The following is a 19,125-nucleotide window of genomic DNA, read 5'->3' on the forward strand; positions in this document are numbered from 1 at the left end:
TAGATCCTTTTCGCTGGAAACGAGAAATGAGAAAATAAAGTACAGAAACAAAAGCCTTTTTCAGACATGCAGTGAACTCCTGAAGATATCAAGACATTACTCAGATGGGGTCTACATATGAACACGATTGTCCTTTGTGAGCGTGCCCCCGCACAAACGGATCTTGAGTTGGGTCAATTTCCATTTTTGCCGGTTCGATCCAGTGTAGCAGCTTAAACTGCTTTGATTTCATGCCAACCAACTGAACCGACATTATGCCAGGTGAGAGATGAGATGAGATAAACTTTATTGTCCCAGAAGGGAAATTTGTCTTGGGCAAAAAGTGCCCGTAGCCACATCCAGCATTACAAAAACACAAGAACACACAAACAGGACAGACACAGCATTACAAACACACAAGAACACACAAACAGGACAGACACAGCATTGCACTAAGACACAGTGGTGTAGCCACATCCAGCATTACAAAAACACAAGAACACACAAACAGGACAGACACAGCATTGCACTAAGACACAGTGGTGTAGCCACATCCAGCATTACAAAAACACAAGAACACACAAACAGGACACAGCATTGCACTAAGACACAGTGGTGGAGATGCCAACTGAGACATGAAATTGCACAAGCCCTATTGCACAATTTGTTTAAATCATACATACCCGTAGGTAAAAAAAGAATATAAAATCAACAATAAAACCAGCAGCGAGATATTGGATAAAAGAATAAAAGAGTAAAAGAATAAAACATTAAAATAAGATTAAATGAAAAATAAAAGAAATAAGATAAGAAGGTAAAACATGGGGCTAAGATTACCGTTCCTACTTAAAGTGCCTCCACCTACATACTATGGGTTGTTACAACCTGGAGGAAGAGCAGGCTGTTTGTTCAGAAGTGTAATCGAGGTGGGGAGGAAGGAGAGCTTGTAGCGGTTGCTCCTGTATCTGCTGGCTCTGAATCTTCTGCCAGAAGGTAACAACTCATATTCTGAAAATAAAATGTGAGAAGGGTCGGTCAGAGCTCTATGAGCCAGGCTGATGACCTTTTTCTCAAAGATGGACTGGAGCGTCAGTGATTCTTTCTTGCCGATCACTTTCATGGCTGTGTTCACCACTTTTTTTAAATTCTAGATTTGAGCTTGACTGTGAGAGACCCAAACCATGCCGCCATGCCATATCTGATCTGGTGCATAGCCGAGCCCATAGAGAGAGCTTCAGGCCCCGCTCTTACACAGTAGGTCGCCGACCACCAGGAACAACGCAAATAATGTCACCCTCAAAACCACAGAGGAGAAAGTTGCAGCGGAGCTGGAAATCTACGAGCAGGAGGAAGTGATTGGCGGAGAATCCGAACTGTTGGCGTGGTGGGGAACCAACGAGTCTCGCTTTCCATTGTTGGCAAATGTAGCGCAGAAGTACGGTACTTGAGCATTTGCGCTACAAGCAGTCCATCAGAGAAAGTGCACAGCAGGGGATATTGTTACACCTCAAAGATCTCAACTGAAGCCAGCAAAAGACATGCTCACGTTTCTGGCCAAGAATTTGCAGAGGATTATATGGCTGAGAAACCCTAAACCTAAACCTAAACCCTAAACCTATGATGCCATGCAGGTTCTAAATGGCATTATTTTGTATCTTAACTGCATAGATTTTAGTGTTTTGAACATAACGTATGGGTAGAAGCCTGTGTTGAGTCTCTCTCTCAGAGCTGCTGTGTTGTATTCTCAGCTGGTGGTGGGGACCGCTACAGGGTGTGTTTTCACACCGCCACTTATTTAAGTTCACTGTTTTGCTGTGTGGTGTTTTTGATGATGTGTGAAAACCATTGACAGTATAAGATGGACAGAGTGTGTGTGATGTCCAGATATGCTCACAAGTCACTTTTTTAAGTCCAAGTCAAGTCTCAAGTCTTTGGTCACAAGTCCAAGTCAAGTCTTTGGTCACAAGTCCAAGTCAAGTCTTTGGTCACAAGTCCAAGTCAAGTCTTTGGTCACAAGTCCAAATCAAGTCTTTGGTCACAAGTCCAAGTCAAGTCTTTGGTCACAAGTCCAAGTCAAGACTTTGGTCACAAGTCCAAGTCAAGTCTTTGGTCACAAGTCCAAGTCAAGTCTCAAGTCTTTGGTCACAAGTCCAAGTCAAGTCTTTGGTCACAAGTCCAAGTCAAGTCTTTGGTCACAAGTCCAAGTCAAGTCTCAAGTCTTTGGTCACAAGTCCAAGTCAAGTCTTTGGTCACAAGTCCAAGTCCCCATCTCTGGTGACATCACCCATTGATTTTGGACTGATGTTTTGGAGCGTCTCCATTTGGCGTTTTGGCAGCTGCCATCTTAGCTTTCCCTCGCTGTCAGGTGAGAATTAACGGCTGGCGACTGCACGTGTATCAGAGGAAGCATGTAGCTAGTCTACAACTCTCCCCAGATCGGCGCGGAGGGGGTGGAGCAACGACCGGGACAGCAGATGGAATTGGCTAAGTACAATTGGGGAGAAAACGGCGGCACAGTGGCTCAGTGGTTAGCACTGTCCCCTCACAGCAAGAAAGTCGTGTGTTTGAATCTCCACCCCGGTCCTTTCTGTGTGGAGCTTGCATGTTCTCCCGCTTCTGTTGAGCTGGAGTACCCAGAAGAAACGTTTCCTCCGGGGTGCTCCGGTTTCCTCCCACAGTCTAAAGACATGCTGTGTTTGTGTAGTATCATAATGTAATGTAGTAAAATGTGTAGTAGGTAACTATGTTGTGTGTAGATATGATGTAGTAAAGTATGTGACTGTGATGATGCTACAGTATGTAACAGTAGTATTGTATCCTGTGTTGTGATATGTTCCCACACGGACGTGAGATAGTGTAACACCAGGAGCGGAGAATGCAGAATGTTGTCAGAGCGCTGAATGACGAATACAACGTGTTTAATAAAAAAAGTGTAAGCCACTAAAGAGCTTTAATCGTCCATTCTATAGAGAAAGCAGATAGAATGAAACACTGTATGTAAACTTTAAAGCCCTTTGAGATAAGCTTGTGTGATAAACTGAACTGAAGTGGGAAAAGGGGCGGGGAACAAAACGATAGGTGTGATCAAGTGTTTTGCTGTGCAGCGTTTATGAATGTGTGAAATGAAAGTGTGAAAAGAGATCACGTGACAAACACAGGCGAGGTGTCACACTGCCCTGACAGATTAGCCAAAACTCTCACTTCTCTCTTTAGCTCAAGTGTTGAACTGTGAAACATTTAGGCTCGTCTTTCACAACAGACCACCGGCTTTACTCAAACACTACATCTCACAGTCAAGTCATCATGTGAACAGAATGGAAGCAACACAGAGATTATATTACAGTCGATTCATTTGGAGTCATGTGTGTTTTATGGCTGCATTATATTTTATATTTAGTGTTTTTTGTGTCTGTCTTATCCAGAGAAACTCCTGATGAGGGCAGCAGCTCCTAGATCAGTCATTCTGTCTTATCCAGAGAAACTCCTGATGAGCCCACCAGCTCCTAGATCAGTCATTCTGTCTTATCCAGAGAAACTCATGATGAGCCCACCAGCTCCTAGATCAGTCATTCTGTCTTATCCAGAGAAACTCCTGATGAGCCCACCAGCTCCTAGATCAGTCATTCTGTCTTATCCAGAGAAACTCCTGATGAGCCCACCAGCTCCTAGATCAGTCATTCTGTCTTATCCAGAGAAACTCCTGATGAGGCCAGCAGCTCCTAGATCAGTCATTCTGTCTTATCCAGAGAAACTCATGATGAGGCCACCAGCTCCTAGATCAGTCATTCTCAAGGACCCTCATTTAGTCCACATCAGAGCCACAGACCCCATTTTGATGAGATGATGTCTCAAATACTATATGTTATACTGTTACATATGATTTAGTCCAGAACTCCATGACTGTCTGTATTGTAGGTAAAGAGATCGGTCAACACTCGCGAACATCTCTCGTTATATTCAGTTTATAACATAATATTATATAACAGTTTGTTTGAAAGTAATTTTGTAATTTTGTGGTTATGGCCGAAGTGGCTGCCGCAAACCGTTTCATTTCACTTCCTGATGACACCGGCCCGCACACAGACTAATCATCAAAAATCATCAAGACAACACTGGCCGATTCACTCTGCTTTCAAGCGAGACTACTCTGCGTTGGTCTCGTCTAATATTAGAGGTAAGATGTGAGGCATCGATATTCAATTTAGACTGTTTAATAACAATCGAAAATCTTGCTCGTAGCTGCTTTAATTTACAAGAAGTGAACACAGTTGGAGAAAAGCTGGTTTGGAAATTGAAATAATAGCTAGCTTTTATAGCTACCTGGCTACTGCGCTGTAGACAACGTCCTCGTCCACCTGATGCTGCCCACAACCTGCCGGCCTGAAAACACACAGAGACATAGAGGAGACATTTCATCAGTTAGAACATTTCAGACAGAATATCACTTCATGTAACACACTCCATGTGTAACACACTCCATGTAACACACTCCATGTAACACACTCCATGTAACACACTCCATGTGTAACACACTCCATGTAACACACTCCATGTAACACACTCCATGTAACACACTCCATGTAACACACTCCAGCATCAGACCAGACCAGACCCAGGTCAGACCAGCAGCAGGAAGACTTAGAAAACTGTGGGCCCTATCTTCGCGGTAATTAAATAAATAGTTCTTTTTCTGACTTTCTATGTACTGTCAAATCACATAGCTCCATAACTCCAGACCATGACTGACCTTTGGGCGCCGGCAGCCGTCCCCCCCAATGTTGAATCGGTGGCTACGGCCTTGCAGCACCCCCTACCTAAAAGTACTTCCAGCGCCACTGACAGTACACGCCTGGGTATACACTGTCATGAAATGTACACAAATATGTCAGTCAGCCTAGTGCCTGTAACCTGGCAGAATTTGTAGCCCATAAATTAACTAATAACTTGGCCAATTGTATGTAACATACAAAATAAAGCAAACGGTAATGTCTAAGAATTCAAAGACATGTAACTGGCGCGTTAAACTCGCATTCCAGGATAACCCCTCGGAGATTCCAGGCCGGCAGGCAGCATTCATGCCTCGGATTCTCCGCTCCGATCCACACGAAGGCAGTTGGCTGCCTGGTTCTCTGTGGATCCCACTCACGTTGCACCACAACACGCTGAATCCCACTGGATTTGGGGGCAGAACATGCCAGGATTGGCCAACGTCAAATCCAGTCCCCAGAATTGTCAAATCAAATCATCGAGACGCAATGGCCCGCCTCTCAACTCTCTGTCATCTCAGACAAATTTGTTTTCAGTCTGAAACGTCTCCGACCCTCACGCCACTTGGGTTCCGTTGGGTTCAGCTCGTCTTTAAGACGAGCAAGTGAACTGTGCTCAGTTTTTTGACATTTTGAAAGTAGACTCAGTCATTTCTAACCAGTGCAGACGGAATATGATGATTCTGTATAAGCTTAAAAATCACACACTGAGCAGTTCAAACGTACTTGGTTGCAGCAGGGGCGTGTTTGTGTTTGAACTGGACGGAGGCGTAGCTCATGTCGTCCACAGCTCCACCGTCTGCCTGCCCACGCCCCGCTCGCCCCGCTCGCCCCGCACTGCCAGGCTGCACGTTACTGTAGACTGCATCTGAAGGCTGAGGGAGAGAGAGAGAGAGAGAGAGAGAGAGAGAGGGGGGGGGGGGGAGAGGGAGAGAGAGAGAGAGAGAGAGGGGGGGGGGAGAGAGAGAGAGAGAGAGAGAGGGAGAGAGAGAGGGAGAGAGAGAGAGAGAGGGAGAGGGGGGGAGAGAGAGAGAGGGGGAGAGAGAGAGAGAGAGAGAGAGGAAGAGAGAGAGAGAGAGAGGGGGGGGGGGAGAGAGAGGGGGGGAGGGAGGGAGAGAGAGAGAGAGAGAGAGAGACCGAAAGTAAGAATGAGACACTTCCAAATAACTAGCTAGCCCTTATCTTACATCACAGCCCTAAATAAGTCAAAGCAAACAGCAAAACCACATGTGTGTGTGTGTGTGTGTGTGTGTGTCTGTCTGTGTGTGTGTGTGTGTGTGTGTGTGTGTGTGTGTGTGTGTGCGCGCGTGCGTGCGTGTGTGCGCGTGCGTGCGTGCGTGTGAGAAAGAGAGAAAGAGAGAGAGAAACAAGAGTATTAGGAAAGTTGTCAATTTCAAATATTGATTGATGTGTTATTATAAATGATCTAACCCAGCTGTGTTATTATAAATTATCTAACCCAGCTGTGCTTAGCTTAGCACAATGAATGCTAGTCGATGTACTGGCTAGCCTACCCCTGTTAACTCATTGAGTGCCAATGACGACTTTAGTCGTCAATTGCTTTAGTAACGTTGAGTGCCAAAGACGACTAAAGTCGTCAATTGCGTTTTTTGACGGTGGGACGTGTATTAAAGCCAGATCCATCTCCTGTGAAAGTATGGTGGCTGTTGAATGTGTAAAAGCTATTTTAGGGACCCATTAGGTGGCGACAGTGCTCTCCAGATTAGAGAAAGGCCAGGAGAAAAGAGAGAAGAAGTCATGAGGAAACGGAAATCGCATCGATATGCATGAAGCATAACGTTAGCTGTGCCTGTGAACAGCAGTCAATCTGCTGACACCAGCTCCTCCGTCTCCGCTGCAATAGCCCCTCCATATGATTTAGTTGCCGACACCAGCCTCTTTCTGAAAAGTTACATTATTCTCAGCTGGGAGCCGGGACAGGCTGTGAAAAAGCGGGGGGATGCAGCGCACTTTTCAGTGCAGACGGAGCAAAAGCAGAGCGAGAGCAAACGCAGCGACACTCAGAGTCGCGCAGAGACACTCCCACGAAGGAGGAGGAGGAGGGGGGTGGGGCACGCAGGGCAGCGTACAACACACAACACCCACACAGCAGGCTCGATTGACAGAGACAGGCAAACAAGCTATCTGATGCCCACTAGCAGTAAATCAATACCAGCAAGAAGGTGTAGGGTCTGCGCACGCAGGGGCCAGCGCTGCTGGTTGCAGCTAAAAAATATTATTTTGCCAAACAAAATTCCTTTGTTTTCACTGTTTTATTGAAGTAAATTATTTTTGAGGTGTCACATCAGAAAATATTACCTTCAGAGTCAGTCATGTGCTTGAAATGCTATATTTCACAAAAGGCTCAATATCTCAGCTTCTAGATGGAAACGCCAATTTTTTTCTGTTGACCTATCTTCTCCGGCTGATAACTAAAGAACGGAAAATTATATCAATAAACTTTTTTTTGCTGCTGATACAATAGAGTCTCATCGTTCTTTGTGCGTGTTCGGTGTTTACATAGTAATATCACACAATATTCTGTGGGCCTCGAGAAATCACTGAAAACGCTCTGAAACTCTGGCACTGGGAGCGTCCGTTCTCCAAAAGTGGCTGGCACTCAATGAGTTAACATGAGCAAAAACATGAATAAAAAAATAATAAAAATGCTTCCACCTGGCATAATCCAAGTCTCCACCAGCCCTGAGATGCCAAGTTGACTTGAAAAGATGTAATTTACACGCTGCTTTTAGCTGAAATCTACATTAGTAGCAGTCTCTCATTCTTTGAGCACATGGCTACAGATTTCTGCACAAGTAAGCATGCAAAATTCAATGATGTAGATGCAACAGAACATGCATTCTGTCCACCGCAAGACAATCTCAGAAAAATGGCCACCCACGATGTCTTATATCCAACCCCCCCCCAACTCTCCTGGCGCGTCCGAGCTGGAGCCGATAAACACCCCTGACTGCAGAGTCATTTGACCTGGGAGTGAAGGTTGATTGTACCCTTTCACACTGAAGCCAGATGTTAGCGGGTGTTAGCCGGTTTTTTGTCCAGTGTGAACGGGTATGACTCACCTGCACTGTCACACTGTCTCTCTGCAGCTTATCTGCTGCTGTTGCTGCTGCTGCTCGTTTCCTTCAAAGCAACAACAATAATATTAATAACAATGCAGAAAAAAACAAGAAATAGTTACTGCATACATTAAAGGAGATTAAAACTAGAACGACCGCAAGTCGAGCACGAGTCCAAATCGCCATTTGAGGCAAATTAAAAGAAATTCCGTCAAGGTGCTCCTGAGATGTTGCGTTACAGAGCTTGGCAATTGGGTGTGTGAGGTCACAGTGACCTTGAACTTTGACCTTTAACCATCAAAGTCTAATCAGTTTATCCTTGAGTGCCAGTGGAGGTTTGAGGCAAATTAGAAGAAATTCCGTCAAGGCATTCCTGAGATCTCACGTTAATGAGCATGAAGCGAGCGGTCGTGATGTTACAGTAATCTTGAAATCGAATCAGTTCATCCTTGAGTCCATGTGACGTTTGAGGCAAATTCGAAGAAATTCCATCAAGACATTCTTGAGATATCGCGTTAACGAACTTGGGAATGGCGTTCGTGAGGTCACAGTGACCTTGACCTTTGACCACCAAAATGTAATCAGTTCATCGTTGAGGCAAAGTTAATGTTTGAGGCAAATTTGATGAAATTCCGTCAAGGCATTCCTGAGATATGGCGTTAACAAGCTTGAAAATGGCATTGGAGAGGTCACAGTGACCTTGACCTTTGACCTTAGACCACCAAAATCTAATCAGTTCATGCTTGAGTCCAAGTCGATGTTTGAGGCAAATTTGATGAAATTACGTCAAGGCGTTCCTCAGATATCGCATTAACAAACATCGGACGTACGGACGGCATAAAAAGAAATTATATGTTATTTTTGTATAAGAGATCATTGCTATGTACGAAGTTCTGAAAGACTAGAGGACCACCTCCAGTCATATCAGACTGCAGAAAGAAGTCAGATACATTTGACAATTAATTTAGCTAATTTACAACACCCAGTGGCAAAAAATAAATAAAAAAGGCTAGGCTACCGTAGCTTTCTTTAGTAAGCAACGTAAAACATTAATCATGTAATAAGCAGGATAATTCCGGATAAAACCCCGACAGGGTGATCGGGTTTATTTGGCGATAATGACCAATCACTGTACATTATCTCTTACGAGCTGCCAGCTCACGATACACACTAGTTCTGACAACTTGCTCTGTTTTAGAGTTCAGACCACTACCACAGCCAGCAAGGCTTTGAGATATAAAAGGATTTAGCAGTGGGTTTGGTTGAAGGAGACCTTCTGCCAAAAGGTTGATGTCCAGAAATGTCCAGAACATCCAGGCAGAAGTCAGCAGGCTTTCTGCAGACACACTGTCCCACACTGCCAATGGACCATCATTAATGATCGAGTAGGACCATTGTTTTGGTATTTTGGTAAAGAGCAAAATCCTGCTCACTATGCATTTAATGATGAAATTGTGGTAAAATGTATATATGTGGCAGTTTGGAATAAAACTCTTAAAGTGTTGTATTTCGAGCAATGCTGTATTTAGTCATGAAAAGCAAACAGCTAGACTGATGTAAGTTGTTTTGGTGAGTGACACTACCTTTTGATGATGATGATGAACACCAAGATGAGAGTGAGCATAGTGAGCACGACAACAACACCAACAATCACCGGTAGGTTATCTGATGTTGGTTCTGTAAAACAGTCAAACAGGCAGGATACAGTATAGAAACTTTTGGGGTTGTGTAACTTGCAGTGTTTCCCACACGTCGGATGGCCCGCCCAGGTTTAACGGCTGTCCAGGTATATTATGTTTAATATACGATATTTGACATTGTGATAAATATCACATATCGCGGCAAATATTGCAATATTTTTGGACATTTTATCTTTATTTAGTTATCTGCCGTATTGTTCCTTGTTTCAACTTTGTGGAGTGTTGTTTCTAGAAAATCCCTGGAACTAGTGAAACTGCATTGGAAACAAATTGAATTAACCCATTGATACCTGATGCAGCATTTGCGTATATATCCCTCATTTGTGTGTGTATCCCTTTAAGACCGTGAACCGCGTCACGCGGTTCGCGGTCTTAAAGGGATACACACACAAATGCTGCATCAGGTATCAATGGGTTAACTCACTCCATCAGCAGCATTTTTCACTTATTTGAGACAATAAGATCTGAAGATGCGATACAGTATACAAGCAGGTTAGGGTTGGGTATGGTTATCATAATCAATACAGTATACAAGCAGGTTAGGGTTGGGTATGGTTATCATAATCAATACAGCATACAAGCTGGTTAGGGTTGGGTATGGTTATCATAATCAATACAGCATACAAGCTGGTTAGGGTTGGGTATGGTTATCATAATCAATACAGTATACAAGCAGGTTAGGGTTGGGTATGGTTATCATAATCAATACAGTATACAAGCTGGTTAGGGTTGGGTATGGTTATCATAATCAATACAGTATACAAGCAGGTTAGGGTTGGGTATGGTTATCATAATCAATACAGCATACAAGCTGGTTAGGGTTGGGTATGGTTATCATAATCAATACAGTATACAAGCTGGTTAGGGTTGGGTATGGTTATCATAATCATAAGGATTTTCTTCCATCAAACTATATCACAATGGCTCACATACACAAAATCATGTATTCATCCCATTGAACCGAATGGTAATGTTAGGTGTGATGTCAAACAAAACACAACAAACAAATAGAGATGAAAAGTGTATGCACTGCACGCAATTGGAAAATTCGACGTAGTCATTGCACACAATTTGAAAGCCTTGCTATTGCAACACATTCTCATTCCGATCGCATAAAACACCATGGCTTTGTCAAACACCTTGTGCGTCAGATGTTGACGAGCATGGTACCCTTGTGCCAGTATGAGATGCACACGGACGCACCTGGTTTGGGTGAGGCACAGGTCACCTGACACCTCGGGGCTGGGGTGAGGCACAGGTCACCTGACACCTCGGGGTTGGGGTGAGGCAAAGGTCACCTGACACCTTGGGGTTGGGGTGAGGCACAAGTCACCTGACACCTTGGGTTTGGGGTGAGGCACAGGGGGTTCAGGTGGGTTGGGTTTAGGCACTGGGAGCCACTTGGTTGAGGTTAGGGTTTGGATATTGTGTGGGGCTCCAGGGCAAAGGGTTAGGGCAGTGATACTCAACTTGTGCATGTGGCCCGCGGGCGCCCCCTGTGTGGCCCGCGATGGAATTGCAAAACAAAAACAAACAAATTATTATTATTTATTTTTTTACAGTGCACCTAAACGCAACATGCAAGATACCCGCTGAATAAGTGTCCAAATGTTCATGTCATTCTGGCCAGTTACTCCACTTCTGTTATAGCATTTCAGTCTGGAATATGGAATATCTTTCAATAATCTATGATTTAGCTGCTAAATTGTCAAATACTGCCGTCTGCTCGCTACCCAGGCACTTATGTATGTACTTAACCTAACTAACTTAACCTAACTATCACTACTACTACTGTGCACAACATTGTCAGACGAAACTCCGGCTGACTCCCCAAAAACCTACAATCCGCTACAGAAAAATGTATATTGTTTGTTTATTAACTGGCCCCTGGCCTTCTATCATTTCACGAAAGTGGCCCCCGGGCAAAGCAAGTTGAGTATCCCTGGGTTAGGGTCTCCAGGGGAAGACTTTTGGGGTTTCTCGAAGACCTGTTTTTTGGGGGAGACCCCTGACTCCCCCGGGGTCTTTGACCCCTTGGAGACCCTTCACCTATAATGCTCCACACCAGTAACTAGCTCCAGCCTCCAACCAGGTGCTTCCGTATGCGTCTCATACTGGCGCACACGGTACCGTGCTCGTCTGATGCACAAGGTGCGTGACAGAGCGGCTGTGTTTGATGCCGTTGGAGTGAGAACAGGCTGGTTCTTTGTACACAGATTGAAGAGAACCGGCTGTGGAGAGATGGAGGTGAAGGTTGTACAGTGAGGAACCTTCCTAAAGTTGAATTCAATTGAAAAATGAATGAACAAACCTTGGTGAGCCTCCACAGACAGGTCGTCAGCCTCCACAGACAGGCTGTACGGGTCGGAGCGTGTGTTCTCTTTGTTCTTCAAAGCACAGGAGTAATTCCCAGAGTTAGCCGTGGTCAGAGGGTTGAGCTGAAGGGTGGGGCCGGTCTCATTGAGGGCGTGGCCATTTCTGTACCAGGTGACGTCCAATTGGTGGAAAGAGCAGACTGCAGTGCCGGTTAGTGTAACTCTGCTGCCCACTTTCATCACTCTCTCACTACTGGAGCTGGAGATCCTCATTCGTGAGCCATCTGTAATTAATTCATTTGACTTAATTTTCATTTTACAATACGGTACATGGTTTTGATCCAAGCAATTTGACTTGTTTCAACTGATCATTTGTATTGCCTTTTCTCCTTCAAATTTACAGCGTGTAGATTCATTAAAAAAGTGTGATATAAATATAATTTTTTGTAGCAGAAAAACAAGTACTATTTGCATTAATATTAGCTGTATTTTTAGTAGTAGTTTTATTGAAATGAAAGATATAGCACAAGGTATAAGAAAATGTCTGCTTAATCTCAATGGTTAAATAAAAGTCAAGTAAAATAAAACATAAAAAAATATCAGTATTAATTCATATTATTCTCAGCATTATAATATGATGTCCTTACCAATGACTTTGACAGTCACTCCTTTTTGCTCAGTAAAGCTTCCTTCACTGTCATCTGCTTCCATTCTGAAGCGGTGAGTCTTTGAGTCTGTTAATTGTATATCCATAATCTGCAAAGTGCAGTCGCTGATGTGGTCTCCCAGGTATCGGTAGCGGCGGTTGTTGTTTGTAGAGCTGCTGTCGTACACTGATGGAGTGGTTAGATGGCAAATCGGATGGTTCACACACCACACAACCCTCACTATCTTAAACTCCTTCAGGGATGTGAAGGAGCAGGGGATGGTCACAGTCGATCCTTTCACAGCACAAATAGAGTTTGGATAGTTGACCCTTTCACCCAGAGCACCTGGAAGAAAGAACAGGACATTGGATTAGAGAGTTGCTGGATGACACTGTAGTCGTCAGGATCCTTCTTGAATCTTTACGCAGTTGAGCGTAACATCACAAGGACTTCAGCAGCTCCTGGATCAACTTTGGTTATTCTGTAACAACTGGGAGCTCCAAGTCACTTTTGAAATAAATACATAAATAAATAAATAAATAAATAAATAAATAAATAAATAAATACTGTACATAAATAAATAAATAAATAAATGAATGAATGAATGAATGAATGAATGAATGAATGAATAAATAAATGAATAAATAAATAAATTAGAATAATGATTTTCCAAAACAAAGAGAGTAATCAATCACACCAGTAAGATTTAGGTGACAGTGACTGGTGCATACACAGTCATATGACTACCTGGGACTGAGAGTGTGTCCCTCTGGAAACTTTGGTTCAGCAGTGAACAAATGTCATGTAAGACGTTACACTCAACTAGAAGAAACGTAACAATATACCCCTCAAAATCTGATGCAAAATATTTGACCTTGTCATTTCTGCAGTTGTCCTGTATGCATGTGAAGTCTGGGGCCCATCAAATCTATGGAAAATGAATAAATGGGACAACAGAGATTCTACAAAGCACCTTCTGTAGACTATATTAAAGGTCCCAAACAGCCTGTAGAGCAGAGCTTGGTCACCTCCTGCTCAGAATCATCCGTGATCTGGAAATCACACATCGATCCGTAGGCGAGCTCTGTTTACATGTCGGGCGGAGGGGCAGATCCTGGATCAGATCGGGGTCCTTTAAGCCACGTGCGATTGGTTGAGGCATTAAATACTACGCTCTGAATGGTTCATAAACTACAGCTATCCCGCGATTTGCCTGAGTAGAGTGACGATTAAAATATACATTTATGAAGAAAAAAACCTTCAAAGCAGAGCTTCAAAACAGAGCCTTCTGTCCGTACTCTGCGTTCATTTCGTCCGTTTTCTGTCCGTCATCTGAAAGCTTACGGATACGCATGAAACGGAGGAAAACCACGTACACACTCATACATTTGACTCTCTACTGCCCACTGGTGGATGTATTGCTTAACATGATACCAACGTGCAAGATGCATGGAAGTATGTGGGCAGTGACGATTACACCGTTTGAAACGGACGCCCTTATTTACGGATGAAAATGGAGTATAATTGGGCCTTAACAGTTTTGAAGCCTCTCTGCATCCCTAACATTCCTCTCGGGCTGTGTGACTTTTCATTTGTCTTCATAGAACTGTGACAGGCTGTCCTGATGCTGACAGGCAGCACTAGTCAGCTTGTCTTTGTTTGATACTGGGGAAGTGAAGTGACAACATGATTAGGTCTTATACCTTAACGTTATAGCATTAGCTAGATAACGTTAGCAAACATAGGCTACAAGTAACGTTAATCAGAACGTTAATCAGAAATTTGATTAACGTTTTATATCAGATTAGCGTTAGCTAGTGACATAAGTAAGGTTTCATTATGCTTGTTAGGGATCTACGTTAATGTTATAGCTAGCTAGCTAACATTAGCAAGTATCAGAAATTTGCAGAGTGACAGATTAGCGTCAGCTAGTGTCAAGTGACATCACACAAGTAACGTTTCATTATGCTTGTTTGTTTGGGACAAAATACATATCCGATGTAGTCACAGATCCATTTTGGTATCAGGGGTTTTAGATGTCAAAGATGTCAACCTGCATATGCGATGGACATCGGTTATGCTCATCTTTGGTAGCTCCTGGAGGCATCTTGTGTAAAATAGCGCCATATTCAAAAAGGATAATCAAATCAAAACAGTAAAAACAAATGTGATATTAGTGATTGTACATTACAGTATATCGCCGGCGTCAATTCAATGTTTACAGCGGAAGCTGAGAGTATCGTATTCCGGTTTGGTCACGTGACCTTCTAACCTGACTCTGCCAGATGGACGGTTTAGCTTCACATTACGTTTCACTAAACCAGTCGATCTGGGAATGCAGTAATCCGACCCGCTGACGGAGGCGGGCACTTTTTCCAAGTTACTTGGCAGGTGATTGGATGACCCATCTGTCTATCACCGCTGGTGCGTGTTAACTTCAACCAATCAGATCGCCATGCCTCTGATGTCACGTTTGCGACCGGAGGAAGGTGCCTGTGCCTGTAAGAGTGATTGAGTCCTCACCGTCCTCATCGTCGTAAAGTCGCCTTCAAAGCATGACGTTCGATTATAACAAACTAGTTGTGTGGCTTAGCCTTCCCAAATGTTGAGGGTCGTTTTTTAGAATTTGATACATAGAATTGGGAACGTTACATTCAATTTCATTCAGACTGCCTGTGACTTCCGCGGCGGCAGCCATGTTGACCAGTGAAAAGAACTACAAAGACCATGTGCGTCACACAGAAAGCCCGCCTAAGGCTGCCGCTGATTCGTCGAGCCGGCCATGGTTCGGGTTTCTAAGCCAATCATCTTAACACGTTCACTGCCAATGACGTGTTTTTACGTCAAACAAAATCCAACGGTTGACTGCCAATGACGTGTTTTTACGTCAAAAAAAAAAAAAAAAATTTGACCGTGGGATGTGCATCTAACCCTTTTACATCTCTTATATAAATATTGAAGCCACCGAACGTGTACAACCCATTCCACCGACCCACTAAGTGGCGACAGTGCTCTCCTGACTAGAGGAAGGCAAGCAAAAAGCAGTGTGAGGAAGCCATTCTCATGAAAATGGATTGGCGAAAACGCTTTCGTTTTCGCGCTGATTGCTGGCGGTGCGGGATTGCAAATTTGCATAATAGATTACGGGTGGAACACACTTTGAAACACGCAGCATAAATATGACCAGAATCGCAAAAGCTTCATCAAAGCTCTCAACCGAAACTCCAAGAAACGAGCGAGCAGCCCATCCAGACTTGCACAGCGGCCGCCAGCAGACAGGCACAGTAGCAGCAAAGCAGTGAGCCTGGTGACGCGAGGTTACAGCAGCAACAGAAACGAGCTTGTGACACGCCCGCTGCAGCCAAGAAGAACACACACGGAGGGAGGAGTTTGAAGGAGAGGGGTGTTTCCTGCTGTTATGGAGGAAATGACTGTTCAAAACTATTGTTTAGATGTCTGACGTCTTACTGATGCCAAAAATGAATGGTTAAAGTGACTGTTCTATCGAATTTCACAAAAAGCCGTTTATCTCAGAATAAATTTTCAGACGCTGAAACCATGCTGTATTCAACTGCTAATGCTTACATAACTACTAACTCTACAAACTAACTCTTTTAGACAGAGAAAGCACACATTCTATTAGTTCTTTTGAGATATTGTGTGTTCACAAAATCCTAACAGAAACGAATCCTCGGCTCTTGAAAGATGAGCCAGAATCCTCAAAAAAAAACCTTGGCAGAAGCTAACTACAGTATTGAAAAACGGCTGGCAGTGAATGTGTTAACTGCCTGTGCATGACAAGATGGATTACGTCGAGAGAATCTCTTTTGATCTCGCGAGGTTATCCATCTTGCAAGCAAGGTTAGTGACCTTCAGCATAAGGCCTATTAACACGAAGACTGTCTTCCTCCATCACGGACCAGAGCCCGTTCACCAACACAACTCCAACTCCTGCTCTGTGTTTATTGACGTACACGTGGATTGTGTCGTGGATGGATAATTTAACGTGCACATTTATCATTCATCCCATCAGGGAAACCTCTGTACGCACGCTGAATTGATTGACAAATCCGGCCGCGGTGTGAAAAGGAACATTAGCAGAGCATTAACAGTTCACTACTAGGGGTGTCAAAAATAATCGATTATAAGATGCGTCGCGATGCATGCGGACGTGCACGATTCTGCATCGATTCACAAATGTCAAAAATCGATTATTTTTATTTTTTTATTTTTTTATTTGATAATCGAATAAAATATAATGGAAGTAGCCTACATGCAGTTGTTTTTTTGGATCATAATACAATGCAATTCCAAATGCACTTTTATTTTAAAAGTAGCCACACAGTGAGAAAAAATAAATAATGTATTGGGGAAAAAAGTGATGGATCGATTGAAGATGCATCGAGATGCATCGATAAACGTAATCGAATTGGATCTTAGCCCTCTGAATCATAATCGAATCGAATCGTGAGGCCAGTGAAGATTCACAGCCCTATTCACTACCCTGTCTTTTGTCAATGAGTGAGCTCTCTGTTGGGGGGAGAAGGCAGGCGGAGTGCCCGGGTGATCGTACTGGTGTGAGGACACGCTTTGAGTAATTTTAACATACAGAACGTTAACTCCTTATTTTACGGGGGCCCCGTCTTCCGTAATTCCAAGGGCAATTTTAGATTTTTGGCAGGCATTTTGCCCCGACCTGCCGCTAATTTGCAACCCTGGCAAAAGGTTGAGACAGAGATACTGTTCCTCCTCCACTGCAAAAAGTTCTAGCAGATCAGAGAACAGTATTGCCATAAATCCACCACAGAATCCCTGACTTCTCTCTAGATGAGGAGAACAAACTGAGCAATCTGCTTGGTGATACAGTTCAGTTCATCTTTCCTACCACAATGAGTAAAGGAAAGAACAACTAACAAAACATGTTTACACATTCTACATCCACAGCCTCCATTACATTTCCTTTTATTTGATATATTGTATTGCCTTTTTTATTATCCTATATCATTATCGATCACTAAGCTTTGGCAAAATACTGAACTGTACTTGATGCCATTAAAGCTTATTCAATTGATGATGCTGGAACCAAGTCCTCGAAAGAAGAGGAAAGTGAAGAAGTACTTAAGACCAGCTAATGAAATTGCGTCACTGCAGCAGCAAATAGGCTATTAATATACACAACCAATAGTTTCAACACAGCAACATAACTATAAATGTATGAATAAAAGTATGAAAACCATGGATTACAGTATTAAGAGGGTGGGGGAAAATAGCAGTCAGACAAGATGAAAAAAATATGTAATATTTTAAAACACAAGATATTAAATGTGTGCAGTATGAAATAAGTAAGCAAACTATTAAATATAGACATGATACCGTATGTTTAAAAGAAAAGGCTTGATAAATGTCCTGGATAAATGTGCAAGGAGCTCAACAGTAGAAAAAGCTTAAATTTGACAGTAGCTATCGTTAGAAATAACCAATAAAGAGGAAGTCAAACACCAGAAAATAGTTGTTAAAATATAGTATTTGTTATGGTTTGTTATTGTATTTTGGGATATTCAGGTATTTGAACAGTTTAAATGGAGCCTTGGTTAATGAGATGGCTTTAGAGATGTCAGCTGACAGCATGTGTAGTTTATACAAAAGTCAAAATAACAACAATGCTGTCCTCTTACCAGCCAGAAGCAGCACAAAGCTCCAGGGAATCTTTTTGGCCCAAGCCGCCATCCTTACTCTCCTCTGTGTCTTTGAACCTGTTCACTCTTCTTCTGCTGCCTTTAAACACGGTGAGACCAAACAGCAGTGGTGTGTGAGAGGTTAATAGACTCACTGAATATGTGACTGACTGGTAGAATGACAGATGATGACATCATGTGGTCACTTTCTGACTTCCTTCTTTCTTTCTTTTCTTTTTTTCCGATAACTGTTTCCTCACACATGATCTGCAAACTAGATAAAAGCTTCCAAATCTAGCTCACTTCTCTAACACCACCGTTCCTGTTATCTCCATTAGCTTTTACCGCTAGTCCAAAGTAACACAATGAATATGAATTCAGACAGTTTAGTTCAGGCTTTCCCAACCATGGGGTTGCATGGAATTTCTAGTAATTGATCAATACAAAAAGATTTTATTATAATGATAAAAAGACCACAATTTAAGACAACTGAGCGTATTCGTTTTCACAAAAGCATCAGCTATGACAAAATGTAAATGTAAATATAGATCATTTTTTCATGATAGAGCCATAACATATGACCCCCTTATGAACAGAGAACTGTTTCTTCGGTAGGGAGGTGGCCTGTTCAGTGATATGCTGCAGGAACTGAGCTGTAGGCATGTTAGTGGGCTCTGTGTTAACCAGATATAGCCCATATATCTAGCCTATACCGTAAATTCCGGACTATAAGACGCACCGGTCTATAAGCCGCACCTTCAAAGGTGACTATTTTTTTCTTCTATAAGCCGCACCGGTCTATAAGCCGCGGGTGTTTTGATGTTTAATTACCATATGTAAGGCTTCGTGCACAGAGGGGATTGTCGGGAACAGATGGCTGTTTGGGGAAGCTCCCATTTATTAACATTTCAACAAAACAAAAGTCAGGTCACTAATCCCCAGACAAAATCACACATTGTGGTA

General features: G+C 43.0%; 1 long non-coding RNA gene across 1 annotated transcript in view; it reads right to left on the reverse strand.

The window, feature by feature from the left end:
• Window positions 1-5,576, reverse strand: part of LOC310800887 — a 7,505-nt gene extending 1,929 nt beyond the window's left edge. Inside the window, exons 1-2 of the long non-coding RNA XR_014553916.1 lie at window positions 5,472-5,576; window positions 4,300-4,359 (exon numbers count right to left, since the gene is read on the reverse strand). This is a non-coding gene — a long non-coding RNA (uncharacterized lncRNA). The remainder of the gene's footprint in view (window positions 1-4,299; window positions 4,360-5,471) is intronic.
• Window positions 5,577-19,125: the final 13,549 nt, after the last annotated feature.

This window comes from Poromitra crassiceps (genome assembly GCF_964638095.1).
Source record: "Poromitra crassiceps genome assembly, contig: HAP1_SCAFFOLD_130, whole genome shotgun sequence".
Taxonomy (NCBI): domain Eukaryota; kingdom Metazoa; phylum Chordata; class Actinopteri; order Beryciformes; family Melamphaidae; genus Poromitra; species Poromitra crassiceps.